Genomic DNA, 21,518 nt, shown 5'->3' with positions numbered 1-21,518 from the left:
TTGGATTAGAAGGAAGATTTACTTGGTTTCCCCAATGTATATCAAGATAAGGAACATTATGAATGGATGACTGAATTGTTGTGGTGAAAATGGATAGGAGAAAGATGGAGGTAGCTTATGAGGAAACACATCAAGAGATTTTTTGAAATCATGTTTTTGTCCTTAGTTTTGATCAAGATCAAGGATGGAAAAGGGGATATGGATGGAGATAGGATATGGATAGGAGAAACAAGATCATAGATAGAGAGGGATAATGGAAGGAATGAATAGGTAGGATAGATGGTATGGATAAGAGGGTATGGATAAGGTGAAGCAAAATCATAGATAGCACTAGATGATAGAAGAAATGAATAGATAGGATAGATGGTATGGATAAAGTGAAGCAAGATCATAGATATCAATGGATGATAGGAGCAATGAATAGATAGGATAGATGCTATGGATAAAGTGAAGCAAGATCATAGAAAATGATGAATTTAGATAGGGTAATGGATATTGAAGGAAGGATAATGGGAGATATGGTAGGAAGAATAGAGTGGATGAAATTTTCCCCTAAGCATAGAGGTTTCCATTTGAAAAAAGGCAATATGTATGATTGTCACCACATCTAGCACCACCCGAATATGTGTTCTTGAACTTTTCAAAGATAGAGACCCAACCCACACTTAGAACCTCCAAAAAAATTCAACTAAACATATCTAGTAACTAGGAAGAAGACTCAAAAGGGAAGAAGAATCACTAACTAGATCAAGGTACTTAGTCTTTGATTACCCATGTGTGTGCAAGTGGGTTCATTCCAACTCATTTGATCTTTGTAATCTTCAGAATCCAATGTGGCTAGCTACATGAGTTACCCTAACTTCAAAAGCATCCTGGATAGAGCCTCGTTGCTAGTGAGCGTCCATAGCCCCGACAAGGTTATCACTGTAATCTCACAAATAGTTCTCCATTTCTAGCTAGGCGTCCATAGTCCCGATGGAGTTATTTGCATGTTCCCATAAACAAGAATTTTGATATTGCATTTCATTGCATTTTTCTTTTCTTGATATTTATTTTCTTTCTCATGCTTTTGATCTTTTGATATTTCTTTTTTCTCTTTATTTTTCTTGCATTGGATTGTAAGTGATGAAACTTACATGGGTTTGATAATTACAGTGGCGCTAAAGCAAAATTTTAGATTTTTCACTATCCATGTCTTCGACTAAGAGATCACAATGATTTAGAGCAATTTATTAAGTGTATGAGATATAGTAATCAAAAGATGTCGGTACCAAGATACTATAAGTGGTTCTTTTCTGGAGTGAGTGTGTATCCCAACCAAAAGAAAATGTTTAAAGAGGATCAACCTTGGATTTTGAAGTATTACACGAATAGATATCTAGGAAATGGACTAAACATGAGATTCGAGCACGGGAAAACATGTGACAAAATGACACAAATGCCTATTTCATAGATGAAGGATTTATGTAAAGGACTGAATGATAGGGATTGAAGGAATGGAAAAGAGGTGTTGGATAGTAGATAGAATGTTTGAAGATTTGTGTGAGGATAGATGGAAATGTATTCAAGATGAGTGTTGGTACACAACTCAAGAAGTGATGAAGAGATGGAGGAAAATTGAATTTTGGGACATAAGGACCCAAAATAGATAAAAGAAATGATGGACAAATAGTTTTGGAAAGATGTTTAGATAGATGGTTGAAAGAAGTTCAAAGATGGTACCTTTGTTGATCTTTCTTATGGATCATTTGAGGTGATGGATTGGTGGATGGATGGAGGTAAGGACCCAAGATGGATGGAAGGGATGGAGAGTTTGACTTTGGAATGAAAGGACCTAAAATGGTTTTGGAGGATGATGAGTTTTACTTTGGAATGAAAGGACCTAAAATGGATTTGGATGATGAAAAGTTTGACTTTGGAATGAAAGGACCTAAAATGGATTTGGATGATGAAAGGATTCATTGATCTTGATATTAACTTGGAGTAGGATCATTTGAGTTTGTGCCTTTCTCCTAATTTTGAATTAGATTAGTGAAGGAGGTGGAAGGGATCTCATGCTATTTCTTAGGAGGTGGATGTTGAATGGGAATCAGCTCTTGAGATAAAAGGGGATCATCATGGATGGAATACCAAAATCTTAGGGGATCATCATAAGATTCTTGATAGGTGGGATCTTGATAAAAAATGGGATTATATTGGAAAGCCATGATATCTTGATCTTGATTTAGGCTAGGACTTATTTCCTTTGAATAAGCTTATTCTTTTCAAATGACAAGGGATGGTCACATGAGTGATCAAATTTTCAGTTTGGATAGGTTGATGTTGTTGACTTGATGGATACTTCATTTTAGATACTCAAGCTTACTAAGTCGAATAGAGGGTTTGTTTGATAGGCCCCTATGACAAAGCACATAAAATGATATGGGTAAAGTCTCTCGATATAGAAACTTGATTTGACTAACTTGACTACCTAGCTAGTTATTGTTATCGTTGAAATAGTTGGATGATAAACTCTTGATCACTTTGTTTGATCCTCCCCTAATCTTGTTGGATGAAAGTCTTGCCTAAGATAGTTGAAAAGTTAATAACCACCTCGAAAAGGTGCTTTGTTGGATTTGGAAATTATTTTCTCTCTAAGGTTGTTCTTTGCTCTTTGTTTTGAATTGATTGTTGTATTGGATGATTTTCAAGATATTTCAATGTTCCTAACAAGAAGACATAACATACATGAAAACAATAATCATCCCTATGCTAAACATTGAGTGTATGTTTTTGTGAGGATATTTTCAAATCCCTAATGTTTTCACTGGTTTGATTTACAATAAAGGACACATCAGATAGACACTTTATTCAAAGGTCATTAACAATATCATAGCCCACTAGTCTCGATACTCCGTCAACTCAAACAACCTTGTCACCCCCTAGAGGGCACCCATTTTTTTGCCTTTTGCCATAAATTAACCCAAAGTGAATTCCTTCACAATTGGGTAGTTATATTGGGAGATATATGGTGAGTAATCTTGGGGGTGGATTCTTCCCCACCCTTAAACTATGATATTACCAATGTATGATAGCAGACTCAGTTCAAAGCTTCTAATGCTAAGGTTCATAGTAAGGATTCTATTCGGCGTGGAAAATGATAAACTCAATTAAGAGGCTTCCCAACCTTTAGAACAAAGACTTTTCACATCACAAGGATACTAGGGGAAGGCTATCAAATACACGCTTCCATTGGAGGGGATTTTCATCAGCCTCCACATTTGATTATAGTGGGTTGGTAAACTTGGCAATAAAGTCATTACCCACTTGGATCGTACCCTTCACACTAGTCCTTTCAAGGCTTCTGAAAGGCAGACCCTCTAAAGGATTTAATGCTTCAAAGTAAATAAAGCAATGAAAAAGTGGGTTTGGCTTTTTGATCACCCAATTAAGGGGAGAGCATATACCTATCACTTAAGACAAAGCAATCAAAGTTCTTTTTAACCTTTTCAAACAAATTGTTGGCTAAGTCCTATTTGGAGATGTTGCTCCCACAAGCATGGTGTTCTTTTTATCCCACAAAGCAATTTGTTGTCTAACTAGGAAATTAAAATCCTGGTCAACACAAAGTAAAGCACGTTTACTTGAAATGGAAATCGCTTTGCAAAAAAAAATGGAAAGATTGATTGTTCTTTTTACCTTTGCAAGAAAAAAGAAAATTTGTTGTTCTCTTTAGAGCCCAAATTTGAGGTGTGAATCCTAACTTGCAAGAAAGTAAATGTTTGATTTGTTATTTTTTTTACCTTGCAAATGTGAGTCTTTTTAGAGCTCAAATGAAAATGAGGTTGATTTTTAAGCCCAAAATAAAGATGAGATTCTTTTTTAAACCAAAGGAAAAATGAATTATTTTTACCCAATTTGAAAAAAAGATAGGAAGATGTGAGGCCCTACCTCGACTCAGCTTGACATTTTCTGTTATTTACATATTGAGACTATTATGGATGCTTTATTTTATGCTTTATGGATTTAGAACCTATATGATTCCATGATTTGGATCACATTGATGTATATTGATGCTTCATTTTATGCATTATGATTATGAAACTTTATATGTTACTAGAATAGAATTACTTTGAAATGGTGAATGTCATTATTGGAATTGCAGGACTTCATTTTGATGATAAAAAAAAAGATGCTTATTTTATGAATGGTTCAATTTTGAGAATTATGATAATTGCTTATGTGGAATCAAATTTGAATGAATGAGATATTGGATTATTATTGTCAATTGTATGAGTGTTTGATGTGCAATGAAATCTATGTATTGAATTATGTATAATTGTGATTATTTGGAATTACTAATGTGTTAATTGAGATGCGCAGGAAAATTATCCATGTGACCATGGGATAAATATGGAGAACCAAACCTAGACCAATGTACGTTTGTTAAGCTAGGGGTTGTCTATTTGGAGAGACAACACCCCGTTTGTAATGTATTTTATTTGTGAAAGTAAATGATGCATGTGTGTTAATTTGATTTTATTTAATGGTGTAAACCTACAAGAGACAAATTCCATGTGTGATTTTTTTATATTGTATTTTATTGTGTCACTTGACACATGTGATGATTAGTGTCATTGATTTTGACTTGTCTCTTGGAGGGAGTTTTGTTTCTACCAAAGCCATTCAAACACAAGAGTGTGGTCCCAAATTCGCCTTGGGTAGGGAGTCTTGGGAGTGGTCAACTCAGGTTTGACCCGTAGGTTAACTTCAATTGGGTTTTTAAGGGGTCAAATGGACTCCTAGGGTCAGTTTTAGGGATTTTCCAAAGGTCCAAAGGGTAGAGCTATGGGTTAGGGATATTTTTAACCATGTGACTACTCCCATGTGACTGTTTAGTCACCTCAAAAAGTGGTTTTCCCAAGGTGAGCGAAAATTCAACTTAGAAGGTTCCTCCTCGGATAGACAACCTTCCCTTTTGATGTCAAACTCTCTTCCCCATCCTCTCTCACCTTTTCCCTTTCCAGTTTTAGTAATATGTAAGAGGTTGGGAAGAGCAACCAATGGGAACTCTCACCTTACCCAAGGGGTTGGGAAGTGTGTGAGAGGCCTTCTTAGGTAAGGATTAGGGACTTAGTGAGTAATCACCCACTCTCCATTGTTGGAGATTATGCATTTTTTTTGAAAATTAGTTGTAGGATAGAATTTTGGTGAAGTGTTGGTGGAAAGTTTGTGTGGATTTGAGCAGCTCATCCCCAACTAAGTCTAACATACCTATTGGCAGATTAAGGTTGGTTTTTACTTCTTTTTTTGTTATGTTGTTCATGTTGTTTTGAAAGAAAGAAATGCTTGTATGAAGATATGTGTATATGTAAAATGTTTTGTAGGAGATAAATGTAAATTTTCATTTCCTTGTTCTTTGTTTATGTGTTCTTGTTTTTGGGAGTGTCCAAGGCCTCCTACTCTTGGGAGAGTAGGATGGTCTTGGGGTGGAAGAAGTATGACAGCCTTGGGTGAGAGGCTCTCCTTATGGAGAGTGATCTCAAGGGTGTCCTTTGTGACCCTTGCTGCATAGCCTTGTGTATGCATTTGGGGGCCATAAGGGGAGAAAATATGACTTTTATGCCTTTGGGGGGGCATAAGGTGTGGAGATGAAATTTGTTGTATTTTGTTTTGCCATGAGGTGGCTTGAGTTGTATTATGCTTGCAATCTCCCCAATGGTACTTGGTCCACTTCCACCCATGGAAAGTTCATCACAAGTTGTGGTGAGAGTGTAGCTTGGGATGGGAAAATGCATGTTGAGTGTTTTCCTTTGTTTGTTGTGTTGTTGTTTGTTTGTGACCCGTCTAGTGCTTGGTTCTCCAAGCTCGGGGGTGGCTTCTAGTAAGCCTAGGCTGGGATGTGAGCTCTCCATGGTCAAGTTGTATTTTTATTGCAGGTTGCTTGGGATGAAAAGAAAGAGATGAAGAGATTTGTTGTTGTTTTTGAGTTGCAGAAAAGTTTCAATGAAAAATGTATTTAATTGTAGCAAAAGAAAAAGAGCCATTGTTGTATTTATTTTCCAAAAGAAAAGAAGTGTATGTATTTATTTTATTCATAATCCTATGGAAGGGAATACTAGTTGGGTTTTCAAACCCATTTGTATTATTATTTACCTTGTATTTTAATTTGCTAAAGAAATGCATTTCTCCTATTTTGGTTAGTTTTGCAAAAAGGGAAGATGAAATGTAATAGCTTGTATTTAAATCTTCATTTAAAAAAAAAAATAGAGTTGTTGCATTCATGTTTAGTCTGCAAATAAATTAATTCTGTTATTACATGTTCATCTATGTTTATTTATACTGCTGAAAATAAATTAAATCTATTAATGTGTGTTCATTTATGTTTATTTGTGCTACTGCAAATAAAATAAATCTGTTGTTGTTCTTTTATTTACTGCAGAAAATAATTTCTATTATGGTAGCCTATTTTTTTAAAAAAGAGGAGGGTTAGCATTTAGTTTTAGTTTTATTTTGTTTACCAAAAAGGATTATATTTTAAGCTTGCTGTTTTGTTTTTTTTGATCGATAAAAGGCCGAAGCCAAAATTTATTTCTTTTATAAAAATATTACATCTCCATTCAGTGTGGGCACCGATAGGAAAGAATGGAGATAAGAAAACCTCCGGTCTAGCCCAGATCCCTTATGGGATTAGATATTATAAACAACTGTAAATTTTTACAAATCCTCATCTGAGGATGGAGGCTGTCTTATTTAGACATTTTAGTTTCTTTCTGTACATAAAATCTTGCAACACTTTTCTGGTTGGATCCATCTTCACAAATTTGGCGAATCCACTAATACTTCGAGCTTTAACTTTTGTCCTGTATCCCGAATCTGCAAAACCTTATTGCAACTTACTTTGCCAGACTGTTAGAAGCATAGTAAACATAATAATTTGCAACAATCATTCAATGAATAATAGTATCTTTTCTTTTTATGTAAGAGGATTATAGCCTAGATATCCCTTAGCTTGAAACCATCTTAACCTTTTGGGTTTCAATTTAAGAGATTATCCAGGCTACAATTCTACCTACACTAATGAAAAGGATCAATTTCTATCAGTTCCTTAATTACTTTTAACTATGCAGACATCTGATTCTCCACAACATAAATATATTCATATGCATATGTATGTATATTTATATGCCGATATGCGAAATAATCTATCATTGAGTCTGCCAGGATCATGAGTATATACAGATGCACACAGAAATATATATGCCTGGAGAAAGGAGTGAAACAACAAAAGAGCAAAGGGACTATCCAGAGTCTTATCATAAATAGAACCTTCTAAATATCTGTATCCATGACTAAGCCTGGACTTTCCTCTACTTCCCTCCTTAAAACCTCTACAAAAAAACATGCCACCCATTCCTTAGTAGTTTGTAAGAACCCGAATGAACCCCACACGGTAGAGAAAGGGTATCTCAAAATCCAAGATAAGTCAAATGCTATGATATTCTGTAAAATCATCTTCTGTCATACAACCAACGAGACAGAAACTAGAGATATCTGTCCCAATTTTAACACAGGGCTTATATCCTATGTTAAAATTATTACCAACACTAACCGATATGTAGAATCTTGAATACCAAATATCAAAAAAACCAGTAACCTTAGCACGAAGACACATAGCCTGGCAGTCCCTTATTGTCATTAGAAGACATGATATATTCCTTATTGAAGTCTATACCCTCACTGCCCATGACAATCTTAACTCAGACTACTTGCACTGGAGGGGAAACCTGCATGTGCCAGAGCAAAAATACCAGACTTCTACCAATCTCCTCTCTACACGCCTGAAACGCCCCTTTCACCCACACACAGAATTGGGTGTCTAGGGATAGGTGAGGAGAGATATAAACAAGCATATATGAAGGTTCAGATATGGATGGATATGAATATATATTTATATATATATATATATATACATACTCAAATACATATAGTTCCTGTATATATATATATATATGTATATATGTGTGTGTGTAATTGTGTATGTTTCTATTTACACCCACACACACACACACACATATATATATATATGAGTATATATATATATGTATATATATATGATTGTATATATATACATATATCTATATATATGAATATATATATATGTATATATTTATATATATATGAATACATCATATAACATGAATCAATCCGATGATAAATACATATGGGATTATCTATAAATATATACACATATATATATATATATGTGAGTATATATATATATATATGTATATATATATATATATATATCTGAATCTTAGTATACCAAAATGCTGATATAAGGAAACGATGACCGCACTTCCTAGAACTTATAAATGAGGGACTTGGAGAGGAGTAATATGAAGGGGTGACACGGCCATCACCTAAAATTAATCCGAGGGAATACCCTTCCTAAAGACATACGAATTACCATCTGCCCCTAAATTGGCTAACTTGTCTGCTATAGAATTCCCTTCCCTATAAATATGTTTAACCGAAGTTTCCTCAAAGTATTTGATCAAATCCAAAATTCTTTTTAATTCCGCTTTCAATTTCCAGTTTGACACTTCCCTAGTCCTGACTGCATTTATAGTTAACGTCAAATCCCCTTCAATTTCTAGATATTTAATCTTGAGTGATTTAGCTATAATCAATCCCTCCCACAACGCTGAAAACTCAGCCATGTTATTTGAAGCCACACCTATAGGCTTATTAATGCTAGCTATTAGTACTCCGTTATCTTGGTGAATAGCACACCCTATACCTGCTACACCAGGGTTCCCTTGTGAAGCACCATCAAAGTTTAGCTTAGCCCAGCCCTTTCGGGGGGGAGCCCATTTTGTTAGCTTCCTATCTATCTCAGCCTGTTTACCTCCACTCCCAATAAACGGGGGAATTATCAAACCCATCCATTTAGATCGAAGTACCTCATCCCATCTGGTTAAATTAATAGACTTTTCCTGTGTATGTCTTAGTCTATTATTGACTTTTTCCACAATTGTTACCTTGATCTTATTTAGAAGTGATTGTACCCTCAATTTTGATTCTTTAAAGATCTGCCTGTTTCTCTCCTTCCATATTTCCCATATGAGGATTGCCGGGGCAATTGTCCACACTAAGTGATATATATCTTTTGTGTGAGGAGGTTGCCAACTAATCAGCCATTCTGAAATGTCCCTAGGTCTCGGAGTCGGCCAACCAAGGCTTGAGCAAAGCCATTCCCAACATCTCTGACTGAAACTACAATTAAGAGGCAGGTGATCCGCATTTTCTTCCTCTGATTCGCATAGAGGGCATCTCGATGGTCCCATGAATCCTAATTTTGAGAACCAATCTGAGGTAAGAATCCTTTTTTGGAAAGCTGCCCATGAGAAGATACCAGCTTTGGGTATACCAACATTATTCCAGCATAGGCTAATCGGAATATTAGGATTGGTTGTAGCTCGTCTGAGTTTTAAAAGTGAGTATCCTTCTTTGGCTTTATAAATGCCTGAAGAACTACCCGCCCATATTATCCTGTCTTTCCCACTATGTAATGATAGATGCCTATGCCTCAAATTATTCCAGAGGATCTCCTTGTCTACATTCCCAACCCAAAGCGGGGTCATTGGAGATAAGCTTGATATAATCCTTAACATACCTGCCCCTGATTGATTTGCAATGTTCTATACCTTCTTTGCTTATTCCTATTTTGTCTAGGGCTAAATATCCCCCCCAAGAGTCTTCCCATAACAGTGCATCAGATCCTTCCGCAATATCCCATGTTAGATAATCCCTGATCACCTCTCTATATTCTAGCATAAAATTCCAGACTTTGGATCCCTTGGGTAGTATTTCCGTCCTCAGTATACTATCAAGGTTGGAGTTAGTGAGATATTTAGCTTTGAGGATCCTTACCCATTTAAGATCTAGTTCCGAGTACATTTTCCAGACTAACTTCGCTCCCAGAGCCATGTTTTGTACCCCCAAATCTTTGATGCCAACTCCCCCTATACTGATAGGTTGGCTAATTTTATCCCAAGAAATTAAAGCAAATTTCTTTTTGTCTGAATTCATATTCCAAAAGAACTTCCTCATCTTTTTTACCATTTCTAGTTGAGCTCCTTTAGGTAATTGCTGGCAGGACATTTGATATATCGGAATAGCCACCATAACAGCTTTTAGTAATGTAATCCTCCCAGCCGAAGAGAGGCATTTGTTCTTCCAAGAATTCAACCTGAGATCCATCTTTTCAAGGATTCCTTTCCATAATGAATTAATATTGTTTCCCTTATCCATCGGAATCCCTAAATATTTACAAGGAAGTTTCCCTTTATCAAACCCTAAGATATTACAAATATCTGTCTCTATGTTTTGCGAAGTGTTGAAGAAGAAGATTTCTGATTTATTCTTGTTCACTTCCTGACCAGAAGCTAATGCATAAATGTCAAGAATCCTTTTGAAAGCCATGGCTTCAGTCCTATTCGCACATCCCATCAGCATTGTGTCATCAGCAAACTGCTGGTGGGTTATGGCCTCCATTCCATTCGTAATTTTAATACCTTTAATAATCTGATTCATACGAGCACAAGAAATGATTCTCCCAAGGCCCTCTGCCATTATGATAAATAAGAAAGGGGATAAAGGATCTCCTTGTCTAATCCCTCTAGATATCTGGAAGAAGCCCGCTGGGGAACCATTTATAAGTAATGATACCCTGGGAGATGAGATGAATTCGAATATTAAATTGATCCATTGTTTAGAAAAACCAAAGGATTCTAAACATTTACACAGAAATCTCCAATTGACTTTATCATATGCCTTCTTAATGTCTAATTTGATCATCATAGCAGCTGATCGATTCTGATGTAACGAGTGCATGACTTCTTGAGCAATAATAATGCCATCAAAGATAGATCTACCTGGAACGAATCCGGTCTGTTCCTCTGAAATTATGCAAGGGAGGATGCCTTTCAATCTATTCACTAAAATTTTAGTAAAAAGTTTGTAAATTGTGTTACATAAGGAAATAGGTCAGAAGTCTTCAAAATTTCTTGATTCCTCCTTCTTTGGAATCAAAGTAATGAAAGTATTGTTGATCTCCCTTAAAATACTTCCAGAGTTTCTAACAGCTTCCAATGCTTCCACTACCTCCTTACCAATAATGTGCCAGCATTTTTGAAAAAAGCAAGCGGGAAAACCATCGGGGCCGGGTGCTTTATCAGGGTTAAGTTGCCCCAATGCTAATTTTACTTCTGATTCTGTAAATTTGTCGCTAAGCGCTTTGTTTTGGTTTTCACTTATGATCTTAGGAATATTCCTAAGCAAAGTTAAATTGGCGTCTTTAAGGGATGATTCTGAACTGAACAGGGTTTTAAAATGGTTCACCGCTTCTGTAGTTATGTCCTTTTGATCTTCCAGTAGTATACCATTATTACTCATGATCTTGTGAATACTATTAGTGTTCCTCCTATTTTTTGTACTGTTGTGAAAGAACTTAGTATTCCTATCCCCATTTTGAAGCCAATTCTCTCTAGACTTCTGTTTCCAAAATATTTCTTCTTTTGTTAATGTATCCTCATATTTCCCGAGAAGCTCCTTTTCTTTGAGGAAGCTATCCTGATCCATTCCTAGTCTAAACACTTTTTCATTTAGGTCTGCGATTTCTTTTTCTAATGAAATTTTGGTTTCAAAAATGTTACCGAAAACTTCACTATTCCATTTCAGTAACTTGCTTTTGAGATGTTTTAGTTTATTTACAAGGCAAAACATCTTTGATCCCTGAAAATTTACCTCAGACCACCACCTGGAGACGAGATCATAGAAATCTGGATTTTGCATCCACATTTTTTCAAACTTAAAGTGGCAACACCTCGGTGTAGCCTCTCCCTCTATGTTGAGGATGACAAGATAATGGTCAGATCCTGAAGATGGGAGTAATGAAGTTGAGAGGTTAACCGCTAGATCGCTCAAGTTCCCTCTAAAAAGGAATCTATCTAATCTCTCTACGATTTGTGTAAAGCCTGATCTTCTATTGTACCAAGTATACACACCATTACTAGTTTCTATATCTATCAGATTGTTATGAGCAACCCACTCTCTAAAGTCTTTTAAGGACTGCGGTTCCCTTCGAATACCACCCTTTTTTTCTGATAAATTTAGGATAGCATTGAAGTCCCCTCCTAGAATAACAGGGGAAGAGGTATCTAGCCCCATCATAAACGAGATTTCTGACCAAACTCTGCGCTTTCCTGCATCCGGGGTCGGGCCATAAATGTTTATTAAGGTAAATGTGAGATTGCTGTGTTTGCTTATTACCTTTCTCAATAGCCAATTTCTATTTCCTGCTATAGGACAAAATAATATACTACGCAGATTCCAAATGATTCCAATACCACCAGAAGCTCCCCTGGCTTCCATAAATTCACAGCTAAGAAGACCTAATTTCCTTTTAAAAGCCTCAGCTTCTACCTGGGCTAATTTAGTTTCTTGTATGAGAACGATGTCATGTTTCCATTTTATAATGTTGCGTCTAATTAGACGCTGTTTGTTAGGGGCATTCATGCCCCTAACATTCCATGAAGAGATTTTCAATGGGTCATGGGAAGGCCCTTCCCCTTCCCAGCATCAAAGAAGGCTATTAATTTGCCTTGGTTTTTTGCATTTCCATCCTGCAATCTTAATTCGCTCAAAGATTTTCTACCTCTACTTTTAGCTTCTCTAGCGCAGTCAGGAAAGTTTTTCCCGTCATATATGTTTTTTATCCCTAAGGTTTGCTGGGGAACTATCACTCCCTCTCCATCATCCTCTCCCAGCTGAGACTGAGCTACTGTGTAGTCATTGACAGGAAGAGGTATGATATCTCCTACCCTATTCTCATTATTTTCTTCCTCATCCATAGAAGCCAAGAGCTCCTGAATTAGAAACCTCTTCTCAGCTTCCTCTTCCGGAGAAAGATTTTCAATTACATTATTATTGAATACCTCTAGAGCTGCAGCCATTCTAGAAGACATTTCTTCTTGATCTGCCTCATTATCTTGTCCCAAGTTTTTGACTGACTTTGTTTCAGATGGAAATTTCAACGAATCCACCGAATCGGAGATTCTTTTGACATCTCCACTAAGGCTTCTTCTTTTATAGAATTTGCCTCATCTATTATTTTATCCAGATCACTAATATTACTAGAATTATTGTGTTTATTTTCATCTGTGTTAGCCACTGGAGGGCAATTAGCATGTACAGGGGATGAATTTGATGTGATTTTTTCATACTGATCTGAAAGAGGGTTTTCCTTTTGATCGATACTTTTAACCAGTACTGGGCATGTTTTCAGCCATATATCAGTTTCATTTATAACCCCATCATAGAAGGTGGGATGAATGCTCCATTCCCCCCTGTTTGATACTAGCATGGTGTGTTCTAAGTCCGGGGAATTAATGTCAGATTCTACTAAGATTTTGATGTTCTTGTTTAAAACCTCTCTTTCTGATCCTTCACAGCCCAAAAAAGACCCAAAATGTTCCCCTATGTATTCTAAGATTTTAAAATCCAAATATTCGACTGGTAATGTGCCCAGATTAATCCATCTTGGGCATTTATTTAAATTCTGTGAGTGTGGGTCAAAATTCGGCATCCATTCACATCGAAAAAAACCATAGCCTTTATACAATTTTACCTTACCATGGAGAATGTCATTCCTTGTATTTTGATTATCACACAGAATTGCAAGAAAATTATTTTCCAGGATAGTGATACTTACCTGTCCCGGATATAGGGCCATCCACCAATCGATAATCTTTATTGAATCTTCTCCAAATCCTGTCCATTTTGCAAAAACCCCACACTTGCTATATAAATTGAATTGGGGTTCCATCAAATTAGCCGGGATATTACATATTCGCCTCTGTCTTATTTTAGGTTTTGGCTCAAAAATTCTAACTTTCCCGAGCGGCACCAGATTAGCCCCAGATGTTAGAGATTGATTTGTGGCTGTGTGTTTGAGCCTATCGAAGTTTAAAGATATATCTCTTCATTTGCCCATCTTCTTCTTGGATTTTTTCGAGCGAAAGACTTGCCAATTTTCGTCGGAGGGTAGCGACTTGGCTTCGGCATTTTTTGCCCTAATTACATCATTTTTTCCAAAATCGCCCGCTCTGTAAACCGAATCTCGCCTTTTGTTTGAAATTGTAATGTCTCTTGCAGGGTTTCTCTTACATGGCGGACTGAAGACAGAGATACTCCTCGGGCATGTGGCAAACACCTGTCTGCATCCCCCCGCCGAAAACCTTGACAAGTTCGCTGTATAATAATTTCGCATTTTCGCCAAATAGCAGAGCAGAACATAATAATATTATCATATTAAAATTAATTGTCTTTTCTCTGTAAATTACAATACTCTCTGTGTTATTTTAAGCTTGCTGTTAGAATGCATTGAAGATATTAGTTACAGAATGCTTTAAGCAAAGAAACAATATAGTTATCTTCTTTCCTCTAAACTAGGTCTAATATGCTAAGGAAATAATTGGTTTGAGTTTTGTATATAAAAAGGATAAGGGCAAAATTTAAAGCCTAATTATTGACAAACTAGAAAATGTATATCATATCTATTTTATGCTGCTAATCATTTATTAGTTTCTGCATGTTATAAAAAATATATATATATACATTAAAATATATTAATCTAGAAACTTATATCTCTTAAACAAAATGATATAGATATATATATCTACATATATACATATATATACCTATATATTTATTTATATACATATATATATATATGATAAACATTTTTTTTTTTTAAAAAACCTTATGAAAAAAATCGGGGTTTTTGGGGAAGAGCCGAACCACTGTGAAAAACACAGTGGCCAGCACGGCTCGGGCCGCCACTATGGTTTCCCACAGTGGATGGCACGGGGACCGTCACTGTGGGCAACCACAGTGGTGGCATGGGGCCTTCCACTATGGGTAGTGGCTGGCGCGGCTCGGGCCGCTACTGTGGTTTCCCACAGTGGATGGCATGGGGACCGTCACTGTGGGCAACCACAGTGGTGGCACGGGGCCTTCCACTATGGGTAACCATAGTGAAAAGGTGCCTGGCCGCCACTGTGTTTACCCACAGTGGGTAGCACTCGGTCGCCACTGTGGGGAAACACAGTGGCGTCCGGGGATACCTCCGCCCAGCGCCCTTTGGACAGCGCTCCCTCCGCTCGCCGATCACCATACTCGCCGCTAGGTCCCCTCTGCCCCACCCCTTCGGCTCTGCCATGAAACAAAACCCAGGCCACCGCTCCCACACCTACACACACACACAACAAAACAAAAAAAAAAAAATTACACACACACACACAGCACACAAAAAAATATAAATGTTATCACACACATGCCCTAACCCTAATTTCGGGTTAGGGCAAACACACATAGTTTTTAAAATAAGATATGTGTGTGTGAGAGAGTGTTAAAGAGGAGGTTAGGGTTAGCATGTGACCTTGTGGCATTTTTTTTAAAAAAAGGGGAAATTAATAAAAGAAAGATATATATATATATATATATATATATATATATATATATATATATATATATATATATATAATATATATATATATATATATATATATTTGTGTGTGTGTGTGTGTGTAATTAACTTCTATATTTATATGGAATCAAAATAGTTATTTGTGAACTAAGTAATGCACTTTTAATTATTAAATGAATGTAGAAGCATTCTAATAAGAAGATTTTAAAACTCTTGGGTAGGATAAACTCTTGGAAAAAAAAAAAAAATGATATATGTAGGGTCAAGTTGGCCCTTTTAAATTTTAAATTTATAAGGTATTTTAATTTATGGAAATTTTATTTAATAGGTTTGTTTAATCTAATAACTAGGACAATTTATTTAGACCCTAGGTAATTAAAGAACTATAAGAGATTATTGATCAATTAATTTAGAGATTATATATTAAGTTTGAGATTATTTGCTAAGAGAGTCTAATTATTTATTAATGGGAAATAGTAATAACTCAAACTTAGATTATTTATCGCCTAATTAATTTAGTTGTTTGATTCACTCAAAACATAGTTAAGACCAAACTAGTTTGCATTATTTTAATTAAGTTAGCCATACTAGGTTAAGTATTTAAAAAAAAAATTATTTCGTTTGTGCCCAAAAGTTTGGGCATGACAAAAGAAATTCAAAAAGCCTAATCTAACTCCTCTAACCTGCAAGAATTTGTTAGAAACCTGCAAGAAGAAAAAGTTAGTGAAATATCAAAACTCTTGGTGAGCTTACATGAGCCTAATTTCAAATCTCGATTACAAATTTTTCACTCCTGATCCTGAAAAGCCTTGAAATTTGACTGTCTGAAATTTGGAGGATCCTCCAAAAACTAGATTTTGCATTATAACTCATGGAGATCCAAAACCCCTCTGAAACATCCTGACAATATATATGGAATATAACTTAAAGTATATTCCATATATATTGTCCTTCCACAAGCTTAATTTCAAGATTTGATTACAAATTTTGTACTCTATTTCAAATTCTTCAGATTAGAGATCATATGCACTAAAAGAATAGTCAAATGCACCAAAAGATCTATCAATTTTACTAAAAGATTAGTCAAATGCCCTAAAAGAACTGTTAAATACACTAAAAGAACTATTAAATGTGCTATAGAAATAGTCAAATTGCAATATAATACTTTATATGTATGACATAATATGTTATATGTGCTACATAATATGTGATATGCGCTACATAATATGTGATATGCGCAACAAATTATGTTATATGCACAACAAAATATGCTATATGTACTACAAAATATGCTATATGCGCTAGAAAAGATATTGTATGCGCAAGAATATTTGTCGTATGCGCAAAAAGATCTATTGTATGCACGATTATGCGTTTAAAAATTGTAGGCATGAATCCTACGGAAAAAAAATTAGAAATATTAAAAAACGGGATTTGAGCCCCATGGTGGGTGCCAGAAATGTATGCTGGAAATGCGGTATCAACATGCAATAGAGAAGAAGACTTCAAACACACACATGAAACATTGCATTAGAGTTAGAAATCAAAACAAAACAAGTTGAATAAATCTAAACTGTGTAAAATCGTTCCATGCTCCTCTATCTCTAAAGATCTATAAGATTCAAGGTGGCCCTCACTTGGAAGAGAACTTGATCCTTAAGATGACAACCTAGAGAATGAGATTTAAATGTATGATTCTAAGATCTAAATGGAATGCAAATAAGATCTTAGTGATGATTTAGATACGAAACTAGATGATGATATGGTGTAAGATATTGATGTGAGGGTAAACTAACATGATATTAAGATGATATTGAACTAGCATATAAATGAAGCTAACATGATATCCAAAACTAAATGATCTAATTACTATTATCAAAGAGAGACTAACAATTCTTGACAAAATGAAACTATAAATTAGATGCACAAAAGACTTGATATGGAGAATGAAGAATGAGAGCTCTTTTTATAGAGAATATAAGGCAATGGAGGGTTGAGATTGAATAATCTCAACAAGGGCTAGGATTGAAATTTATCAATCCATGTGAGGGATTCAATCCAATCCCAAGTTGACGAATGTCACCTTGAGAGGGATTGAGAGGAGATGCAAGAGACATTAAATGCTTGAGGAGACATGAAGGTTACATTAGGAGGTAAGGTTTGTTAGTACTGATACTTAATGTAAAGTACAGATGCCAATAGCTAACAAGATGAGAGGGGGGGGGGTGAATCATACAAACTTAAACTTCCATAAAATCAATAGATTCAACCTCGGTAACTTATACTTCAGCAACTTAACCAAAAACTGTTAAACATGCAAACTTAAGAACACATAATCATAACAACACTCATAACATTAGATTTAATGTGGAAACCAAAATAGGGAAAAACCACTGTGGGATTTTGGACCCATTAAGAAATATACTCTTCTAGAGTATGCTCGGTTAAAAGCAAATCCTATTAAAGATTACAAACACATTGCTAGATGTGACCTGGTTAGGGGATTTCCCTTAGATCTGTTAGGATCTTCACTTTGTTAGAAGTGACCTTGTTAAAGGATTTCAAACACTCGCTTAGAATGTTACCTTGCTAAAGGGTTTACATATAAGACTATTAAGTCCACTCGGTTAAGAGATTTTCTGTCACTTACAAAATAACAGTAATAAAATCTATCTGCAACTTCACATCTAAAATGCTAAAGTAGATTCTTATTTGTTCTAAACAATCTAGTCATAGGACTTATCTTGTCCCTCTGCTGGGCTCTCTACTCTGTTATTCAACAAGGTCTTCAAGCTTTTGTGCTTGGTAATCACTATGTAGCATCCCTGTGCATACACTTGCCCGCATACATTGTTTATCAACAATTCCTTATTTATAAACAATTGCTAATCGCTAAATCTCCTTGATCACATTTCCCATGATCAATCTTAGCCATCAGATCTTCAAACTTGACTAGGTTCAATGTATCCTTTCGATCTAAAAATGTATTACCTTACCTCGGGACTTGCATTCCCATCTTGGAACTTGCATAAGGTTATTGCGGTTCAATCTGTGCTGTAGATCTTTTTGCCAATTTTCCTTTGACATAGATCCTTAACAAATTTCATACACGGCATATCAATCATTTATACATCTCTAGCTAATCATTGTCCTTCATTAAATAATGCTTTCATCCATCCCATGCGCACTGCCATAACTCGGTTGCAACTCGGTAACTACTAAACTTTACTCGGTAGACATTTTGTCGTCATTAGCCGATATCGATAACCTTAGGGTTTACCGACTGGGTTCCTGACTTGGTTGCATAGTATAGTATTAACCTTACAATCAACAACATATGTAGGATGCCAAAACAATCTAAACATCATGATCTCATCATTGTCTAACTTGGTAATAGTTGCCTATTGAATAACTTATTCCTCCCTTTATTCATCACATTCTTTCTGTGTCTTTTACCAACATCTTAATTCTCTTCTAATCAATCTTCTCAAGACATGACAACATCATACTGAATCAAATAATCAATGTCTTGACATCAATGACAAAATAATGTTATAAAGATAGTTATCATCCTTCTTCAGTTATATCAATAATCTTCAACAACCTTCTTGATATCCTTATTGAATATCAACAATCTTTCTTACTGTAATGCCAACAATCTCCCCCTTTGGCATTGATGGCAAAACCAACAATTAAATGGTAATACCAACAAGATATTCAAATTGATTCGGATTCAGATTGTTGTTAGACTTCTACTGTTATCCTTGATCTGTTGTCTTCTGAAGTCTTCTCCATTTTCAATAGGCTTCCGAGCTGTTGACTTGCATTTAGTCTTCTTCATTTTTGCAATCTACTCCCCCTATCATTAGTCTTCTATTATTTCCATCATTCAGGGCTTTATCATGCAGTCAACCATTTAGTCTTGCAACCATTTAGTCTTCTCCCCCTTTAACAACAATGCCAAGAAGTAAAAGAACTAAATCATGATTCCTTCCTCTGTGAAGTGGTTTGCCTTGTTGTGTAACATCTCAGTCTTGGTCAGATCAACTTGTCTCTATTCATTTTTTTTGCACACCTTAAGGTGACCTCCTAAAGTGCGTAAATCAGCATCGATACACACATAATATTTTGTAGATTCATCGAATTGATGCTTTCACTAAACTTGGTCAGTGAGTAGAAGATAGGGGTAGGACCCCTAACTTGCTTATGAGATACTCAAAAGTGTCCCTTGGCAATGGCTTTGTGAAGATGCTTGCTAATTGCTCCTTTGAACTGATATATTCCAGCACAACTTTCTTCTCTTGAACTTCTTCTATGAGATAGTGATACTTTATAGATATATGCATTATCTTAGAATGCATCACTGGATTCTTTGAAATGTTAATGGTACTATTATTATCATAGAATATAGTTACTGGCTCAGTAACTTTCTCATTTATACCTTCCAACAGTTGTTTGATCCATGCTATATTGGTACAATTCAATGCTACAGCAACATATTTAGCTTCTGTTGTAGATTAAGAAATACATCCTTGTTTCTTGCTAAGCCAACTTACTAGTCTTTCTCCCAAAAAGAAAGCTCCACCACTTGTTCTTTTCCTATCATCTATGTTGCCTACCCAATCAGCATCAGTATAAACTTTTAAATCAAAATTATTTCTCTTTCCATATACTAAGCCATAATCTTCAGTGCCTCTCAGGTATCTGAAAATTCTCTTGATTGTTGTCATATGAGTTTCCTTGGGATCTGCAGAGAATCTTGCTACAATACCTACTGCATGTGCTATATCCGGTCTACTATGCACAACATATTGCAATTTTCCAATCATAGATTGGTAAAGTGTCTCATCAACAGATGCAGATTCATCATTCTTTGATAATTTATAGTTAGTAGTCATAAGAGTACTTACTGGTTTAGAATCCTCCATTCCAAATTTCTTCAAGATTTCTTTTATATACTTGGATTGAGTAATGAAAATCTCATCTTTCATTTGCAATATCCGTAAAACTATAAAATACTTTATCTCACCGATTAGTGATATCTCAAATTCTTTGCACATTTCATTTCCAAAGTTCTTGCATAAGGAGTCATTTCCACAAAATATAATGTCATCAACAAATATGGCTGAGATCAATATTCCATTGTCCTCATCTTTCTTCATGTACATATTGTTGTTTTCACTTGTCATTATAAAACCAATCTTGATTAAATAAGAGTGCAATCTTTCATACCATGCTCTAGGTGCTTGTTTCAGACCATATAAAGCTTTGTTCAGTTTGCATACCTGATCTTTACTGTTGTCTTCAACAAATCCTTCAAGTTGTTCAATGAAAACTTCTTCTTCTAGTATACCATTAAAAAATGTAGATTTAACATCCATTTGATATACCTTGAAATTTTTGAAAGCAACATATGCCAACAATGTTCTTACTCCCTCAAGTCTAGCCACAGGTGCAAAAGTTTCACCATAATCTGTTCCTTCTTCTTGAGCATAACCTTTGCAAACTAGTCTTGCTTTGTTGTGAATGACCTCACCTTTTTCATTTAGCTTATTTATGAAAATCCACTTGGTACCGACTACATTTTTGTCCTTTGGTCTTGGGATTAGTGTCCATGTGTCATTCTTCTTGATTTGATCAATTTCTTTTGTCATAGCATTTACCCAATCTTCATTGTTAAATGCCTCTTTCACTATTCTCAGTTCAAATTCAGAAATTAGACATGTGTTCTGTCTCAGTTTGTTTCTTGTCATCACTGGATCATCTTTATCTCCTATAATATAACTTGATGTATGATGTCTTCTGACATATTTGGCTAATATAGGCTTGGTAGGTTCTAGATGATCTTCTTTATCACTTGGTAACTGGACATTATCTTCATTTTCTTCAGCAACTTTCTCGGTAGTACTTCTCGATTGAACATAAACAAATTCTTCATAATCTTCTGGTTCTTTGGAATTTCCTTCATCATTTCTTTCTGCAAATT

The sequence above is a fragment of the Cryptomeria japonica genome, chromosome 11 (assembly GCF_030272615.1).
Source record: "Cryptomeria japonica chromosome 11, Sugi_1.0, whole genome shotgun sequence".
NCBI lineage: Eukaryota > Viridiplantae > Streptophyta > Pinopsida > Cupressales > Cupressaceae > Cryptomeria > Cryptomeria japonica.
Note: the sequence above shows the minus strand (reverse complement) of the source record.